The sequence below is a fragment of the Quercus suber genome, unplaced genomic scaffold (genome assembly GCF_002906115.3).
Source record: "Quercus suber isolate HL8 unplaced genomic scaffold, Cork oak 2.0 scaffold_80, whole genome shotgun sequence".
In the NCBI taxonomy this organism is placed as follows: Eukaryota; Viridiplantae; Streptophyta; class Magnoliopsida; order Fagales; family Fagaceae; genus Quercus; species Quercus suber.
Window position 1 is genome coordinate 1,437,665 of NW_027069545.1, and position 20,224 is coordinate 1,457,888.

Below are 20,224 nucleotides of genomic sequence, written 5' to 3' on the forward strand. Positions count from 1 at the left end.
TTTTAAAATAAAACTAAACAATGCACACGTGGGTTCCAGCAAAGATGGACAAACTCTTTATGCAACTAAATGTTGAGACATGCACAATGTACAATGGCTGAACTACGTGAATGGACAAACATGTGCACTGTGCACAGTGGCTGAATTGCGCGAATGGATGGACAAATTGCATGAACGCGTGAATGGTTGAATGTGCATAGTGTAAGTAGGTCTCACTTCAAACACAGACGTGAGGGTGAGACGTTTTATCTAAACGTTACCTTAGTTGTGAATTTTTTTTTCAAACCTTAAAATTCATTTCTATGCATTGCTTCGTTTGCTTAGTTGTAATATATTTACAAATGCAAAACATTTTTAGTCAAATACTTTTAAGTGTTTAGTGTAACATGTAAAATTTTTTAGGCAGAAACCACCTAAATTGGTAACTCATCAACCACTGGAGGCTAGAGCTAACTAGTGTCAAAGCGGTCCTATGGCCAGATCAGTGGTTCCGGCAAACTGACAGCTGGCACTGGCCAACAGATCGGTAGTTTTGGCGATCCGACCACCAAATAGGGATGAAGAGAGCCGCTATGTGATTTTGTAAAATATTTTACCAAGTTTTTAAAAGTTAAATGTTACAGCACTTTGCAAAGAATTTTACAATCAATGAAAAATATTTTCAAATTGACCAAACTTTATAGTAAAAAAATACGGTAAAATGTTAAAAATATTTTCCATAAAATAGCAAAACAAATGGGGCCTAAATGACAAACAATTTTGAAGTTGTACTGCCATGTACGTAGTTAGTGTTGATTTACTACGTTACCATATGCATTTGAAAAGAGATAAAATATTCTTATCACAGGAAAAATCATGAAATAAATACATCCAAAGAGAGTTGTTGGATATCAGATACAAACTGAGAATGTCTATCCATATTTGATTCAATAAAATTATTACATTAATTACCATTTATTATCCATTTGATAGGATAGTCAAAGCAAATTATTATTATTATTATTATTTATTATTTATTTTTATTTTTTTAATATTCTTAATTGGATTCACTGGCCTATATACAGGCCTACTTGTCAGGCCTAAGAAAAAGAGTGAAAAAAAAAAAAAAATTTAAAAAACCCTTTTTTTTGGTCGTCTCCCTGGATGCAACAAAAACGTTTTCTTGGTTATTTTTCTCTTTTGTTGAAGAAAATATATTTCTTCTATACACATTATTCTATGTTTAAGAAAGTACAATTTGAGAGCTTTCCCCTCAAGATTTGTACACTTACAAGAGAATACTGTTAGATTGCTATGCTTGTTGTATTCTGGGGATAGCTGTGAAAGTTGTTGGTCTTCAACACTAGGAAATTTTCTAAAAATTACCTATTGTCTTAAGAGAGCAATTTACTCCGTGCAACTCTACCACCTCTTATTGGTAAACTTCAAGAGAGCAATTTACTCTGTGCAACTCTACCACCTCTTATTGGTAAACTTATTTTGTACAAATATCAAGAAGATTAAGGTAATATTTCTTATTTTTATTTAAAAAATTATTAGATATTCTCAGAGTACAATAACTCAATTTTCTTTTAATTTAGAGTCAGCTAAATGTATTTTTGGGCCTAAAAATTTTTAACCATGCATTTTCTTATATTTAAATATTAATTAGTTTTTTACATCATTTTATTTCAAATCTATTTTATACATGGAGAGTGAAAAATTTTACGCTCTTAAATTGCAGTAGTAGATAGAGTGCACATTGCAAAATATTCAAAGAGTTTGTAATTTTTTTAAGAATAACTTTTATTAGTTAAATTTTTTTTGGTGACAATGCATTCTACTAACTTTTATTTATTTAATTTTTCAGAAAGGTAAGAAGACCTAAATTATATTCTATTGGGTAATGGAGGGGGCTTATATAATTTGAAGGCTTAGGCTACTGCCATAGCGGCCTATAGGCTATAATCAAGTTTGTTGTTAAATTTTGTTCAAATAAAAAAGATAAAGACCACTACTGTGCATCATTGGTGTGATGGTCATGTCACAAGTATAAAGTTCTTGTGGAGTGGGGTGGGAGCAAAAGCTGGGTTCAACATATAATTTCCTTTTTGCTAGAAGGGCACATGTAATTAACTAAGGGCTCGTTTGGTAATATTGTTCTAGTAACGTTGTTTAAGTGCTGTGAAAATACGTATTGTGTTGTTTAAATGTTATAGATTTTTAAACACTTTTTAACTTTATAAATTTTTAAAATAATTTTGATGGCAAGACGTTTGGTCTTATAAATAGCTCTTAAAACTGTTGGCGAATGTCAAGCATCTGAAAGTATTTATTTGGTACGAGATTCAGCAAGGTATATGGGATTAAAGAATATGGATTTGGGCCTAGCGTTCCTAGGATATTTGTTTCTAGATGGGCTGTTCCTTTGCATGGCTGCGGAGCACGAGATCACCTTTGATGTAAGTTTCAATGCAAAATATATATATTTGCTCCTCGTTCAAAATGGAATGGATTTGGGTCCAATACTCCAATCCTCTTGTGCATCCGTTGAGATATAGATATGTATCAAACAATTGTTATATGTTCGCGTCTCAACAAGTTCAATGCATAGAGACCAAGTTTGCATGAAATGCATGCAAGCAAAAGTGTCTCATATTCATTGTGTAAAAACAATCTTGATTGTTTACATGTTTTCTATGTCAATTACCCACCGGTAATGAAACTTTTCTTTTCTTTTACTTTTTCTTCCTTCTAATTGTATTTCATTTAAATATAAATATTCATCCTAATTGCAGCTGAGAGAGAAAGTTGTTACAAGTCTGTGTAACAAAAGCGAGAGCTTGCTCCTTGTAAACGAATCATACCCGGGCCCTACACTTCGTGTTCGCAAAGGCGATACAGCCTATATTACTGTCAACAATAATGGTTTATATGGTCTAACCGTTCACTGGTGATGAAGCCTCTCTCTCTCTCTCTCTCTCTCTCTCTCTCTCTCTCATTGACACTTGTTATTGATAATATAATATAATCTTATATTATATATAATTCACTGGTGATGAAGCCTCTCTCTCTCTCTCTCTCTCTCTCTCTCTCTCTCTCTCTCTCTCTCATTGACACTTGTTATTGATAATATAATATAATCTTATATTATATATAAAATTAAAGACATTTGATTTTTGTTTGATCTCATAATATTATGCCGCATAAGTTTTTGTAAACACAATTTAAGATTTTAATTTATATTTCAAACACAATCATAATAAATACCTATTAATAATTACCATAATTATATATATTAAATAATTTCATATAAAAACAAAATCATAATAAATACATATTAATAACTACCATAGTTATCAAGTTTCATATCTAATATTTCTTGTACAAATACAATAATAATAAATATTTATTTACTACTATAATTATCTAATCTCATATAAAGATGTTTGATTTTCGGATACCTCGTGTTATTTTATCATATAAACAATTTTACATGTCAATATTATATTCTAATATATATATATATATATAGATATATATAATTGATTTTAAACTCTTTCCTATATTAAAACTTTTTAGAATCTTGAAATTCACGTTTCTTTAGATAGGGTAGTTATAGATATTATGAGATTATAGTAAATGTATATTTTCTCATTTTGCGTAATAGTGTATTCTATTAATTAAATTAATATTAAGATTTCAGGAGGGAGCTTCACACACACATATACTTTTAGATTAGACTAGATTAAAATTTTTATCTTATATAAAAAAACATTAATGTTAAAGTTCGTGCCAATTAGATATAATTTACTATTTGATTTATAAACTTATTTTTTATGTATAGTTTTAGACTACAAAAAATTAATATTTAAACATTTAATTGATGACATAGTTATTGATCTTTGGTCTACTAGAAATTTTGCAAGCATGAAAGATATATGAAGAAAATATAATCAAATGGTGGATTTGTCAAAATTCAAATCAAATAAAAAGATATTCAGTAGAGTTGTACTCTTAGATTACAGCTAAGTTTGTTGCCAAATTTTGTTATTTGGGAAATATAAAAAGCTGTAAAAAAATCAATAATTTTTTTTTTTAAATTTTTCTATAAAAATTTTTAAAATTAGTTCTTACACCAATACTCTTAGGGTATCTCTTAACTTTTCCCTTAATAGATTTTTTAATAAGACCTATTACTAATGTGATAAAGGGGAGCACTGAATAATTATACTACAAACACAATCATAAAAAAAAAAAAAATCATATTAATGACTACCAAAGGATCAAATTTCATATTTAGACAAAAATTAAATGGATAGAAAATTATATTTTACTAAAATTTTCCACTGACTAGTATATATACATTGATGGTGCAAACGAGTTTATTTATTGGTTTTTAGCACTTTTCTCGATCAATGAGAAATATAACTTTTTAACAACTGGGTTGTTTGGTAGACTTGTTTAAACACATGTTTTCATTTTTTAAATAATATTACATGTATTTCCACACATTTTTTTCACTCACATGTATTTCCACACATGTTTTGAAACAACAAAACACATGTACCAAACACCCCTCTACTAACTCTATTAACAAATTGTTTTCAACCAGTTGACACCTAAGTTAGAACAAAACTAGTTGGGTCACTGCTTGGCTGCCCCAAGAATAAATATCAATTAACAAATTGAAAACTCTAATACATTAATGCGATGTGTTATATCATGTTGTATATGCTAGAGTAGATGCGGAAGTAGAAGCATAGAACAAGAACACTGAGAACACAAATGGTTCAGCCTTGTCGGCCTACATCCATAGAGGAATCCCTTAAGAGTTATATCTTTAATTATTATGTAAGAGTATAGTACAATAATATGTGTTACAATGAATTATAACACATTAATGCGATATGTTATACCATGTTGTATATGTTAGAGTGGATGCGGAAGGAGAAGAGTAGAATAAGAACACTGAGAACACGAGGATTACATGGTTCAGACTTGTCAGCCTACATCCATAAAGGAATCCTTTAAGGGCTATATCTTTAATTATTATGTAAGAGTATAGTACAATAACCTGTGTTATAATGAACTATAACATGAATATATATAGACGACTAAACCCTAGACTATTAGTACAAGTAGGACTGGGATTGGGCCTATTACATTGGCCTAATATGTCTAATATATCTCTAACAAATACAAATAAATACACTTTTTTATAACACATATAAATACACTTGATCCATGTTATTAGGGTAATAATAAGAGATTTATTTCTAAAAACTTACCAACCAAGATTTTCAAACCAATTTAGAGACAGGTAGAAGAAAATAATTTGAAAAGTCAAATGTTGTCCAGGATAAATTTCTTATTATTAACCAAGATTGTCAAACCAAATTAGAGATGGGAAAAAGAAAAGCATTTGAAAAGCCAGAGTGTTGGCGAGTATAAAAAGTTTATGCATACATGCATGTTGGATTAAACCGACATTTGGAAGCTAGAGATCTTCTGTTGCAATTTGCAAGAAAAGAAACAAAAAGAAAGTGATCATGCTTTACTGGGCAACCAATGGCAATCTTCAGCTCACCATATTATAGATAATGATGATATTTAGTGTAATTTTAAATAATGTTACACCACTAAATTTTTTTATTGAATGCAAACTTTAAAAATTCTATTGTTAGATTAAATTTTCATTTTATTTCCTCTTTGGTTGCAAAATTTCAAAATGATCTAAAGATCAATTATGAGACAGAACACCTAGCTATTCGCAAATCAACAATAGGAAGCAAAGATTATGAAAATTGATTGATGTCAACTTTTACTTTTAATTACAGGCATGGAATAAAACAACCAAGAAATCCATGGTTAGATGGTCCTGAATACATTACACAATGTCCCATTCAGCCAGGAAATAGCTTCACTTATAAGGTCATATTTTCTGATGAAGAAGGAACTTTATGGTGACATGCCCATAGTGACTGGACACGTGCCACAGTATATGGGGCCATCGTTGTTGAACCTGCTGAGGGAAAATTATATCCATTTGACAAGCAGCCAGATGGCGAACACATAATTATACTTGGTAAATTTCTTTATTTCGGAAAATTTGGGTTTAATACCACTGCATTGAACATACCAACTTAGAAAAGTAATAATATACTATCTTAACCCTTACTTACTGCATGCAGGGGAATGGTACAATGGATACTTGAGGACAATGCTCGAAGCTGCCATGAGAATCGGGGCTGATGTAGCACCATCAGATGCTTACACTATCAATGGTCAACCTGGATTTTCAAATGATTGTTATATTGGTATGAAAGATGTATATCCATGTATGTAATTCTTTCATGAATTAACCTTGTACTAGACTACTAGTCAGTTCATCATCAGGTTATATATTGCGCCATATTTCTTGCACATGCTAGCTCTTTGGTTTTTTTTTTCCCCCTTGTAGTTGGAGATTGATTTTGAGAAATAATATTAATTAAAAGAGATATACAAGTCGAGATTAATGATTTAATTGTACTTAGTACAAGTGATTGGTGCTCATTTATCCTAGCTATATATAAACATGGCTAGTGGCATATAATTTTGATATATTGATAGTTGGGGTGGAGGGATTTCAATTTAGGATGAATCTGTTGAAAAATCGATAAGGTGCCAACCAGTTGACTAGACTAGTAGAATATAATTAATTTAGACTTTGTTGGACTTATCATAATTTCATGTTGCAGAAAATATAACAATATTTGAGGTTGCTCGTGGCAATACATATCTTCTCCGAATAGTGAGCGCAGTGATGAATGAAGAAATGTTCTTTGGAATTGCTGGACACAATATCACAGTAGTGGGTCAGGATGGTGCATATTTAAAGCCCATACCCACCAGCTACATCATGATTTCCCCTGGACAAACAATGGATGTCTTGGTCACAGCAAACAATTCCATTGATGGGCACACTTCCTATTACATGGTTGCTACGCCTTATTCAGACTCAGGAGGGGCTCCGTTCAATGAAAAAAGCACTTCAGCAGTTCTCAACTTCGGTGGTTTAATATATAATCCTCTCTATCCAGAATTCCTTCCTGATCCTAAAAATACAGACGCCGCAGATGCCTTTACAAAACAAATAAAGGCATTGGCAACTGAAGAGCACCCAATTGATGTCCCACAAGAAATTGATGAAAGATTATTCATTACAATATCTGTGAATCAATTGCCTTGTAATCTACCTGAAGGTGAGAAATGTGGAGGGCCAGGTGGTAACATGCATGCTTCAACCTTAAACAACATAAGTTTCCAGAACCCATCGGTTGATATATTGCAAGCATACTATTGGTATTGTCTTTATACTTTTGGTATTGTTACAAAGAAGAAACAATTACTCAAGCTCATATATACATATATGTATACATACATGAACATGTACAACTTCTCATTTTGCAGGAACTTAACCGCTTCTACTGCTCCCCCTCTTCCTTTTGACACTGATTTTCCGGCTTTCCCTCCTGTTCCTTTTAACTACACGGCAGGTGACAATGCCCAATATCAATTTCCCAGCCTAGGAACGAAGGTAAGGATGATAGAGTATGGTCAAAGAGTGGAAATCGTGTTCCAAGGGACTAATATAGGGAATCCGGAGAACCATCCAATACATCTTCATGGTTATAGCTTCTACGTGGTTGGAAGGGGTTATGGAAACTTCGACACCGACCCCAATTACAAACACGATTACAATTTGGTTGATCCTCCTAGAGTTAACACCATTGGAGTTCCTAAAAATGGCTGGGTTGCCATTAGATTTAAAGCTGATAATCCCGGTAATCTCTCTGTCTCTCTCTCAATCTGTTTGTATGCTTGTAATAAATTTTCATTGACATGGATAAATGATTTATATTTTAGGGGTTTGGTTTATGCACTGTCATTTGGAAAAGCACGCCATCTACGGTATGGCTGGGGTCCTCATTGTGAAGGATGGAGACAACGATCAGGAAAAAATGCTGCCACCTCCTAAAGATGGTATGCCTAAATGTTGATTGTTTTAGAAATTCTTTCTGTTGGATCTGTGTGGTTTAGAAAATGTTTCAGTTCGATCTCAAAATGGCACCTTCAACTATAGTTCGCCTATTTGTTTAGTGTATTTTAGTAAATGTTTCGGTTCGATCTCTAAGTGGCACCTCCAACTGGTTTGCTTGTATGTTCAGTTTGTTTTAGAGAAAATGTTTTGGTTCGATCTCTATGGACTCAGAATGGAAAATTATTTGAATTGGGACTTTTGAGAAGTTTTCATTTATTTGTGTAATTGTACAGTTAATATGCTTTGAAATTTGAATCATATCCTTTGCAATTTGCTTGGTTGGTGTAAGGTTGAATCTAATCAACCATTTAATTGGATTTATTCCGTGACCAATTTGCTTGTAATTTAGCACTTAGAAACCTTGTATTTAGGTGGGAAAATTTTAAAGGTAGTGTGTGAGAAGATGTGAAGAAAAGCTCAACAGTGTGCAAGAAAAACAGAGTCTCGCGGGTGGTTCGCGACTGGCAAGCTGCGAAAGGCAGGCACGTGAGAGGCAAACTGGGAAGCTGAAGGGTCGCGCCAGCTGTCACGCTACAGGACAAAAGTTCCAGTCTGGCTAGGCCGTTACGTCGCGACTTGATTTCGCGACTTGGCCAAGCCGCGAGATCAAGTCGCCAACTTGCCCTGTTTGGCAAAAACTGATGTTTTGCATTCCCTTCTCACCCTACTATATATACACCCTTATACCCATCATATTGAAAGAGCTTCCAGAGAGAATTTTGTAAGAGAAAACCCTAGAGAAAAACAAGATTGATTCATCCCCAATCTTCATCTAAAGAAACTCTACAAATTCCTCTACTCTCTTCCTCTCCATTGTCATACCCTTGAGAGGTCATTTACCAAACCCTTGTCTCACCACACCCACGTCTGTGAGAAGGTCCATTTGGTGCTTTGGGAAGCAGTTTGGAAAGGGACCAATATACATTCCTCGAAAGGAAAAGAGGTGATGACAGAAGAAGAAACTGTGCCTGTTGCAAAAAGAACACGGTCCTCCGCACAGCCATCCACTGAACTCAATAATGAATTATTCAGGTCTCCTCAGCACCAAGATGCCTACTTCAACATCTTTGACCGGGGAACTCCTATAGTGGAACGGGAGGTCAGATTTGACTCTTTGGACACAACCTTTGTCCCTCGATCTTCGAGACCAAAGATTGGGCAGCTCTATTGGAAATTTTGTTGATCCGATGATTGAACTTGTGAAGGAATGTCTCGCCAACACAGTTGATCTTGAGACTGAACTACACTGTCTGGTAAGAGGAACGGAGTTCATCATTAATCCAGACACTATAGCTGAACTTCTCAAATCACACGTCCGCGGATGCTGACCTTACGCCGTATGATGATCGTACTCCAGAGATTCAGGACATTCTTCAAATTCTTGGTCCTGACCATGACATTTCCAGCACAGGGACATTAATTAGTACTTCCAAGTTTTCACCTGAGTTGACTACATTGAAGCTAATTATGTTTTCAAATCTCTACCCGTTGACCAATACGGTGTATATAAATCTTGGAGGGCTCAATTTCTTTGTGATCTCATCACTGGCACCACCATTGACATCTGTGCCCATATTTATCACATCATAAGAAAGACAGCAACCAGAACAGTAGCACGAGGGTGCCTTCCATTCTGTAGTCTTATTATGAACTTCTTTTACGTGAAGGTGTTACTCCTCCCTCGGTGGGAATGTGATTGCTCGTCCTCGACCAATCTCCATGTTCACTCTACAGGCCAGCAAGAGCCACTCATCTAAAGCTCCAAAGAGTGCTCATCCATTTTCTACTACTTCTCTACTTTTGAGCAACCAGGCACTACTCAACCACAATCTGCCCCTCAGCATGACAAGGTGCAAATGCTCTTTGATAATCTCCACAATCGTCTTACGGAAATGGAAAAGACCCTCAGAGATGGGCAGAAAGAGCAGTCGAGAATTGGTTGCCATGCAGGACCAGATTGATGTGGTAGCAGCTCAAGTTGATGGTATCTTCACAAAACTGAAACAGTGACCCTTTGGCCATTCCGTCAAAAAGGGGGAGAATCTTTGGGGCTGCTCTTGAGGGGGAGATTTCTTCATCATTTTTTTGTATATAAACCTTGTTAACTTAAAATACTGTGGTGGTAATTGTATTCCTTCAGCACTTATATAGTATGATGTTATTCAGCTTTAAGCATTGTTTGTTTGTGGTTTGTACCCATTGATGCTTTTGTAAGCTTTGAGGGTTATTTACTTGTTCTTATGCACTGTTTGTAGGCTTGTATGGTTTGTGCCATGTATTTGCAAAACTTTGCATATGCAGCCTTTGTGCTTTGTGTTTTGGTACTTGTTAATGCTTTGCATTACCTTAAGTACAACACTCTTGTGCCCTTGTAGGATTGTTCCTAGATGCATATATGTTTGTATGCATTGGTTGAGTGTTGGACTTGCAAATGATACTCTTCAATTGAGTTTATCATTTTTGCATGTCCGGATGTTCATTCCTTGTGTGAATGAACATAGTAATCACTTTTGCTTAGTGACTACTGGTGTTGATCTTGCCATGAATTACTGCTTTGTGCTTGTGTTCATTTTTGCTTGATCATGCTTATTTTGCTCCATATGCATATTAAGTTTTCTGCATACAATGATATTGCTATGTTATTGTGTTTCAGGAGTTACTTATTCATATGTTCAGAGCTTTACAGAATCTAGAGTTAGGTGTGAGTGAGTTTTTCAACTGTTCCAACTCACGTTTAAGTCTAGAGTCTGTTGTAGGGTTTTGTCACGGAATAGCCAAAGGGGGAGATAGGGTAAAAACATAAAACCCTAAACATTTAATGAAGTAGGGCTGAGTTGGAAATTCTGCAGAAAATTCAACCTGTGCGATTTTCGATCGATCGAGTCTATTCTTCGATCGATCGAGCCAGGCCGAAAGTCCCAAGTACTTCTGCAGCCACTCGATTCCAACTTTACAATATTAAACCAACTTTGAGCAAGTCTAAATAAGACTAAATACAATGTTTTGATCATGGTTTGCCAACATTACAAATTAGAGTTCTAAATACATAAAATCCTAAGACCTTAGAACCTAACAAAAATGATTAGCGCCTTCACTACTTGCTTGGAGAGCTTCAACAGAAGGTTTGAAAGTCCTAACTCCAGCACCCAATCCGTTAAGGATATCACCCCAAACGCACGTGACGTGTGGGTGACAAAGGGTACTCATGCATAAGCATTATAACATGTCCATACATCAATTCTTCCTATGCTTTGTGGATATGATTGGTTATTTGCGTTGTGTTTTTAAGTATCTGTTTACTTTGTGTTTTGTTTGTGTTCTTTGTACTTTCTCACTTTCTTGTTTATGATCATTCTTTTTCTGCTTTCGTGTCAAAAATCCAAAAACACATAAAAAGTTGAAAATCCAAAAAGTTTGATCACTTTGTTGAGTTTTGTCTCAAAGCATGTTTTGCCCTGTACTCTTGTACTAATGGCTTTGTGCATTTAACGAGCTTAGCTTGTCTCTCATTCACTCATATCATTGTGAAAGAAATTCTGAAATCTATGTGATTGTTGTAAATAGATCTTCAACCTTGTCATGAACGATTAGTGAATGGTTTTGTTAATCTTGAGACATGCATAGACTCATGCCTATATATCTTCCCACTTTTTATTTTTATGCTTTTAAAGAGCTCTTTAAATGTAAATCTCAAAATGAAAAGAGATATAGAGCTGCAAAAGCCTGTCGCACATACTAGTATTTGACTAGGAAAAAGGAAAAGCAACCAAAATAAAATGTATGAAAGATGCCCAAAAGCCAAAGGCTAACTCATTAATTGAAATATCAAAAATTTCAGGCATCTATCTCTCAATGAGAGTTTCTTTGCTCAAAATTGGCAAATGATATGTGTATATGGAGCCAAATGAAAAGCTTCAAAAAGTTTTTATCAAGTTCTTGTGGGAGGTCATATATGCATGCTTCTATAATTGAAATAGGTCACGTGATCTAGTGCTAGTTGTGTATACCTTGATTGAATTGATCATTGAAGCTTCACATTGGACTAAGGACCATCTCATTTTTGATATCCACACACAACACACAAGTCTATGTTCAACGAATGTCATATTCATTTGTGTGATTGTATTTGATTAAATGTGTTTTCACATGCTCAATCTTTGTTGATCAAACACAAAAAGATTTTTGAGTGTTTTGCTTTGTTTTTGGAAAGTACTTTGCTTTTACAAAATTGTGAATTTTTTTTCAAAACAGTGTTACCCTGTTTTGGCAACTAAGTCGGGGGTTAGCTCAGTCGCAAGCCCCAGTCGCGAGCTCAATCAAAGATTTTCGCAACTTACTGGCGAGTCAGTACTCTAGTCGCGAAAAAGACTTAGAAAATTTTTGAAAAATTTGAGTTTTGATTTATTCGCGGCTCATTTTGGCAGCTTGTTCGCGGGTGGAAGGTCCAATCGCGAGGGTTACTCAGAGATTTTCGCGGCTCAGCTCGCGACTCCTTCGCGACTAAACCTTCCAGTCGCGAAAAACACTTAGATGATTTTTCTAGAATCTTACCTTCACAGTGTTTCGCAGCTTGATCTGGCGACTTACTGGCGACTTAGTTAAGTCGCGAAAAACGCGTGTTTTGAGATTTTGAAGACAGTTTTTAAAATTGATTTTCAGTTTTCCCTTGATATCTAGTGACTGTTCATTATCCTCTTCAATCTCTCTTTCAAACAGTTCGTTTCTAACTGAAAAATCTCTCATCTCTGCATCATTTCTGCATAAATCTCCAAGACTAAGGTATGGGTTTTCTTTCCCTCATTTCATTCTTACTATGTTTTCCATTACCTTCTTGTGTTGAACCTTGCACATGTGCTATGCGATTTTTTTATGGGTTTGCATTAATTGGTGATTATGTCTGTTTGAGGTTATCTTCCTTTGTTGCTGAGTTTATTTTATAACTTAGTTGTTCTTCAGCATGTGTGTCTCTAGTCTGAGCATTGTTCATTTGATAAAGTTCCTCATTCTCTGTAAACATATGGGTTTGAGATCTATGTGGTACTCTCTGTATGTGGCCGTGAGACATTTGTCTATGGTCTTGTGGTTTTTATAGTTCTTATGCTTAAGTGTGGAGTGTGGTTCATTTTACCCATCTGGTATCTTCTTGTTGATTTGATTCTTGTATTTGTGAGTAAAGTGAAATTTTTCTCACATTCTTAACTGAATCTAATCAAGCTATTGTTGATTCCCTGTGGTATTGCATTTGGTACTTTTCTGTATGGTTGCTATCTTACAGATGTCTCGACAATCCTCGAAAGGAAAAGAGGTGATGACAAAAGAAGAAACTGTGCCTGTTGCAAAAAGAACACGGTCCTCCGCATAGCCATCCATTGAACTCAATAATGAATCATTCAGGTCTCCTCAGCATCAAGATGCCTACTTCAACATCTTTGACCGGGGAACTCCTATAGTGGAACGGGAGGTCAGATTTGACTCTTTGGACACAACCTTTGTCCCTCGAATCTTCGAGACCAAAGATTGGGCAACTCTATTTGGAAATTTTGTTGATCCAATGATTGAACTTGTGAAGGAATGTCTCGCCAACACAGTTGATCTTGAGACTGAACTACACTGTCTGGTAAGAGGAACGGAGTTCATCATTAATCCAGACACTATAGCTGAACTTCTCAAGATCACACGTCCGGCAGATGCTGACCTTACGCCGTATGATGATCGTACTCCAGAGATTCAGGACATTCTTCAAATTCTTGGTCCTGACCATGACATTTCTAGCACAGGGACATTAATTAGTACTTCCAAGTTTTCACCTGAGTTGACTACATTGAAGTTAATTATGTTTTCAAATCTCTACCCGTTGACAAATACGGTGTATATAAATCTTGGGAGGGCTCAATTTCTTTGTGATCTCATCACTGGCACCACCATTGACATCTGTGCCCATATTTATCACATCATAAGAAAGACAGCAACTAGAACAGTAGCACAAGGGTGCCTTCCATTCTGTAGTCTTATTATGAACTTCATTTTACGTGAAGGTATTACTCCTCCCTCGGTTGGGAATGTGATTGCTCGTCCTCGACCAATCTCCATGTTCACTCTACAGGCCAGCAAGAGCCACTCATCTAAAGCTCCAAAGAGTGCTCATCCATTTTCTACTACTTTCTCTACTTTTGAGCAACCAGGCACTACTCAACCACAATCTGCCCCTCAGCATGACAAGGTACAAATGCTCTTTGATAGTCTCCACAATCGTCTTACGGAAATGGAAAAGACCCTCAGAGATGGGCAGAAAGAGCAGTCAGAGAAATTGGTTGCCATGCAGGACCAGATTGATGTGGTAGCAGCTCAAGTTGATGGTATCTTCACAAAACTGAAATGGTGACCCTTTGGCCATTCCAGTCAAAAAGGGGGAGAATCTTTGGGGGCTGCTCTTGAGGGGGAGATTTCTTCATCATTTTTTTGTATATAAAACCTTGTTAACTTAAAATACTGTGGTGGTAATTGTATCCTTCAACACTTATATAGTATGATGTTATTTAGCTTTAAGCATTGTTTGTTTGTGGTTTGTACCCATTGATGCTTTTGTAAGCCTTGAGGGTTATTTACTTGTTCTTATGCACTGGTTTGTAGGCTTGTATGGTTTGTGCCATGTATTTGCAAAAGCTTTGCATATGCAGCCTTTGTGCTTTGTGTTTTGGTACTTGTTAATGCTTTGCATTACCTTAAGTACAACACTCTTGTGCCCTTGTAGGATTGTTCCTAGATGCATATATGTTTGTATGCATTGGTTGAGTGTTGGACTTGCAAATGATACTCGTCAATTGAGTTTATCATTTTTGCATGTCCGGATGTTCATTCCTTGTGTGAATGAACATAGTAATCACTTTTGCTTAGTGACTACTGGTGTTGATCTTGCCATGAATTACTGCTTTTGTGCTTGTGTTCATTTTTGCTTGATCATGCTTATTTTGCTCCATATGCATATTAAGTTTTCTACATACAATGATATTGCTATGTTATTATGTTTCAGGAGTTACTTATTCATATTTTCAGGAGCTTTATAGAATCTAGAGTTAGGTGTGAGTGAGTTTTTCAACTGTTCCTAACTCACGTTTAAGTCTAGAGTCTGTTGTAGGGTTTTGTCACGGAATAGCCAAAGGGGGAGATTGTAAGGTTGAATTTAATCAACCATTTAATTGGCTTTATTCCGTGACCAATTTGCTTGTAATTTAGCACTTAGCAACCCTGTATTTAAGTGGAAAAATTGTAAGGGTAGTGTGTGAGAAGATGTGAAGAAAAGCTCAAGAGTGTGCAAGAAAAACAGAGTCTCGCGGCTAGGACTCGCGGGTGGCTCGCGACTGGCAAGCCGCGAAAAGCAGGCACGTGAGAGGCACACTGGGAAGCTGAAGGGTCGCGCCAGCTGTCACGCTACAGGACAAAAGTTCCAGTCTGGCCAGGCCGTTACGTCGCAACTTGATTTCGCGACTTGGCCAAGCCGCGAGTTCAAGTCGCCAACTTGCCCTGTTTGGCTAAAACTGACGTTTTGCATTCCCTTCTGACCCTACTATATATACACCCTTATACCCATCATATTGAGATAGCTTCCAGAGAGAATTTTGTGAGAGAAAACCCTAGAGAAATACAAGATTGATTCATCCCCAATCTTCATCTAAAGAGACTCTACAAATTCCTCTACTCTCTTCCTCTCCATTGTTATACCCTTAAGAGGTCATTTACCAAACCCTTGTCTCACCACACCCACGTCTGTGAGAAGGTCCATTTGGTGCTTTGGGAAGCAGTTTGGAAAGGAACCAATATACATTGGTTGATGCTATGGTCAAGTAGCGGAATCCGGGAAGCCAAAGAAGAAATAGGTTCGGCGTAACCTCGTTGGAGCAAGAAGCTTGGAGGGCTTAGGTACTTGGGTAGATTAGACTTGGAGGTTCTTCTGTTGTTCATGTATCCCAACTACATTCTTTAGTGGATTATTTGACCGCTTGGAGGGCGGCGGAGAGGTTTTACGCCGAGGACTTCGGTTTCCTCTTCGATAACACATCGTGTGTTGTCCGTGTGTTTGCATCTCTCTTTCCTTTATCTTTGCCTTATATTTACTGTTGTGGATGTGTTTATATTTGGCATAGATTGCTTTATCAATTCCATTAAGCTTGTTATCATATTCCGCACATTAATTGTTTGATAGAAAGCTTAAATTGGTATTTTTGTTTCTGGGGGTCTAAATGCTCAAGAGTGTTTCATACCCATTTTGAACTTTCAAACTTTAAATTTATCATTGAGAATGAATTGTGGGTTCAGTGAATTTGGGTCTAATTTAAAAGTGGTCTTGGTCTTAGGTTCTGTCCAAAAAGAAAAGATTTATACCATACAACAACAGTGGCTACCATTGCTACATAAGATTGGTTTATGAAACTAAAGGGGGCTTTGGAAGTTTTCATAGTTTTTAGTGCTGAAGCTCACTAATTTTTAACGTACTAGACGTTTTGTTGTACATTCATATTGCTAAACTCCTCCGAATAGAGATTGTAGTAATGCATGTCAATGACTACATGATTGAAGTTTCCAGCAAATGAGAGTAGCTCGTTTGGATTAGCATTTCCCAACTGGTTTGAGAGGATCATTAAGCACTTGGTTTGTGCTTTCTAACATCATCATATCTGGATTTGTAATAGCTTTTAAGGTTGTCTAGAGTGACTCCTAGTGCATGACATTTGTTCATTAACTTAGTTGCTGCAAGACTTGGAATGTTGGCATACTTGCACAAAAACAAGGTCTAATTTAGGATTTAGGGAACATTCAAAATTCATTAATTGCTCTTATTGGAGTGGTCTATATTGCACTTGTGGTTTGTCACTCTTAAAGATCATTCTCAAACCATTTTATCAAAAAACTACATCAACAACTTGCTCTGTTGGGTTAAATTGTTGTAATTGGCTGCATATGCTTTTCATTCATAAGAGACGCTTACTTCAAGGGCTTTTCACCCCTGACGGGCGAAGCAGTTTACTTAGCACCCTATTACTATGATTGACAAAGGAACCATAGTGACTAACCATCTGTCTGCAGCATCACAAATTCACAATGTTAATATTTCATAAAGTTCATTAAAATGGATATTAGCTGGTGTCATCTCATCATATACATATAATAAATGCAGAAAAGATGCATTTGTTGGGTTTTCTTTGGTTTTCAATGCAACTAAGCAATTGTAGCAAGTAGTTATGGATAAAGAGGTTGAACATGACCTAGATGCTCTAGGAGGGTGCCTATTTTTTTCTTTCTCTATTCCTAAAAGGATATAAATTCTAGACATCTAAAGTTTTTGATGGCATGATTTGTTTCCAATCTAAATTCCAGACCAAAAAGATTCTAATTTTGTTGGGAAAGTTCTGCCTCCTTTGCCTTCCTTTTTGCAAAATAATTTTGTTGAGAACAATATACTACTATGAAGCTGAAGCTCCAGCTATTTCCAATTGATAATGGTACTCACAAAATGGTGAGAGATTAAAAAAAAACTTCTACTTTTTGATAAGTGAGATTTAAAGTTAAAAAATATATATATATATTTAAAGAGTAGCATAATCCTCACATGAGGCTCTTTTTTTGTGTTTATATTGTTACTTTTTAATTGATTTGGTTGTTTGTAGTCCTTTTGGGCACTTTATATATATATATATATACTGATAATGGTGCTTTGATGAACATTTTCTTTCATTCTTTTAATTTCCTTTAGGTTTGGGAAGTGCTGTAAACTTTGCATTTTCTTTTTCTTTTTTTCTTTTTTTCTTTTTTTAAGCTAAATTGAAGTACTTGCCTACTTGTAGTCAGGAATTTTTTATTGAGGTGTTGGTCTTTCTTTCCTCAAGCAAATGAGTTAGGCTGCTTATATTTTGTACAAATGTAACTTTTGCTTGAAACCACTGATTGACAATTTTCATTCTTAAAAATTTTAACATGCAAGGGATGGGATATAGAAGGAGGATGCTTAGGTCAAGACCATCAGGTGGAATACTCTCATGGAATTGAGCAATCATGATAACTCTTGCAACTACTATTGGCTTGTAAGAAGGAATGGGAGGACTTGCATTTTTTTTATGGTAGTGGTTTATCCTAACAGTTTAGTTTGATTTGCATTTTGCGTGCACCCCATTAAGTTGAAATGTTCCCTTAAACATCACTATCTTAACTTTAAGATAAAGATAGACCTAGCATTATTAGTTACTATTACTATATAATTTTTTTTCAATGGCTTGTTGTAGTAATTGTGGAAATTGTTAACAGATGAATAAAAGCATTTAGAGTGTGCAACAATTTGATATACAAAATCAGATGTTTAGTAAGGATTTGGTTCCAAGAACACTAAAGCCAAGAGTGTGAAGTAGTTGCATGTTTTTTTGCGGCTATTTGCTTTTCTGGCTTAATGTCAATTGGGCAAGAGGTGTTTATGGGATGCTACGCTTCTAAGTACGCATCTAAACAGGTGTTTGGTATAGTAGCAATATGAAGTTGAGACAACTAATAATGAAATTGAAAATTGGGAAATGGTTTGTTGCGCGCTTTCGGTGGAAGTTGAATCTAAATTGGCTCTTCAATGAAAAGTTCATGTAGAATAATTGTTTAAATTATTCTTTATTTTGTTATTATTATTATTGTTGTTGTTGTTGAAAAATTTGATGCAAACTTTGACTGGTGTAAAATATCATTTTGGTCAATTTTGTAAAAAGTTAATTGGCCATTGAAACAAAAGTGTGTAAATATTAACAAAATTATGCTTTTATTTAACAAAATTAATGCATTTCTGACCCTTTAAGAACAACTTTTCACAGTTAGATTTTACACATACTCTTTTGTGATCCTAACACATTATGCCATTAAGAAGAAAAAAAAAAGTGTAAGATGTCATAAAACTATAGATTTACTATTCAAAATGATGTTATACCCTTTTTTTATTGTTTCAATAAAATGTTAATCTATTGCATCCGTTACACGATGATTGCTTTTTATCATTAGAACTAAACTCCTATTTTAAAAGAATAAAAGAAAGATTAAATTTAATAGAACAAAAAGACGGATTAAATTTATTTTCCAATAATTTTCTCTTGCATCGCACGAGTTAGTGACTAGTTAAATTTATTGTTCAACTTGGAAGTATTGGCTACGTGTCAAGCAGTGAACCCAAAACAAAACCAAGGAATAGTGATAACCATTGTGTGTACGGATTACATACCTATGTTGTGTTTTCATCATTCTTAGTTATAATTAAAAATTTTGAAAACATAGTTTTTACAATTGGGTCCTATTAACGGGAGTTTTTATGTAATGGTTAACAAACCATATTAGAAAAATTTTAACACCACTTTCATGAAAAATATAAAAAACTGTCAAAACGATTAATTGTTTTATTATTTTCCAATGAAATGTTTCTAAAAATAGTCTCTAAATCAAACCCTAAGGGGATTTGTTAACATTTTCCTTTATAATTTGTGTGTACAACCTAGGATGTAGGGAAATGAACAATGGTACAAATACAGGTATGAGTACGACACAGCAACATGAGTAATTTTTGAAAAATTATAACATGAAATGGTAGGTACGACACCAATATGACACGGGTATAACATGGATACGACACCCCTAAATGAAGTGTACATGCACCTTAGTGTACAACTAGTTGTATGTATGCAACAATAATTAACATAAATATATATATATATATATATTTATATACTAGTTAGGGCAGCACGTGCTTGTCATGAAAAGAGAGTAGTGATTAAGGTTAATTTTAAATTTTATTTATATTACAAAACAAATATATAAATCATTTGATTTTCAAAATACATAGAGATTTACATTAATCAAAAGAGACATTAATTTTAAGAATTTTGATAATTATGTCATAAAAAAGTTAATTTCATTCGAATAAGAATTTTGATCAACCACAAAGATAAGTAGCTATTTAACATATAAATATCTATTTTACTATAATAGTTTTTTTAGTACCTATTTGCTAAAAGCAATATATCCACTCACTAAGAACTTCTAAGAATGGTAACGAATATCACCATCTTTCAACAATAAACAACTAAGTTTTGCTAAGAAAGAAAAAATATATGTATAAAAAGATAACAAAAGGCATGTGTCATC

General features: G+C 34.8%; 1 pseudogene; it reads left to right on the top strand.

Annotated features, from left to right (window-relative positions):
* The first annotated feature begins 2,354 nt into the window (after window positions 1–2,354).
* Window positions 2,355–8,058, top strand: LOC112027034 (putative laccase-9; annotated as a pseudogene).
* The last annotated feature ends 12,166 nt before the right edge of the window (window positions 8,059–20,224 follow it).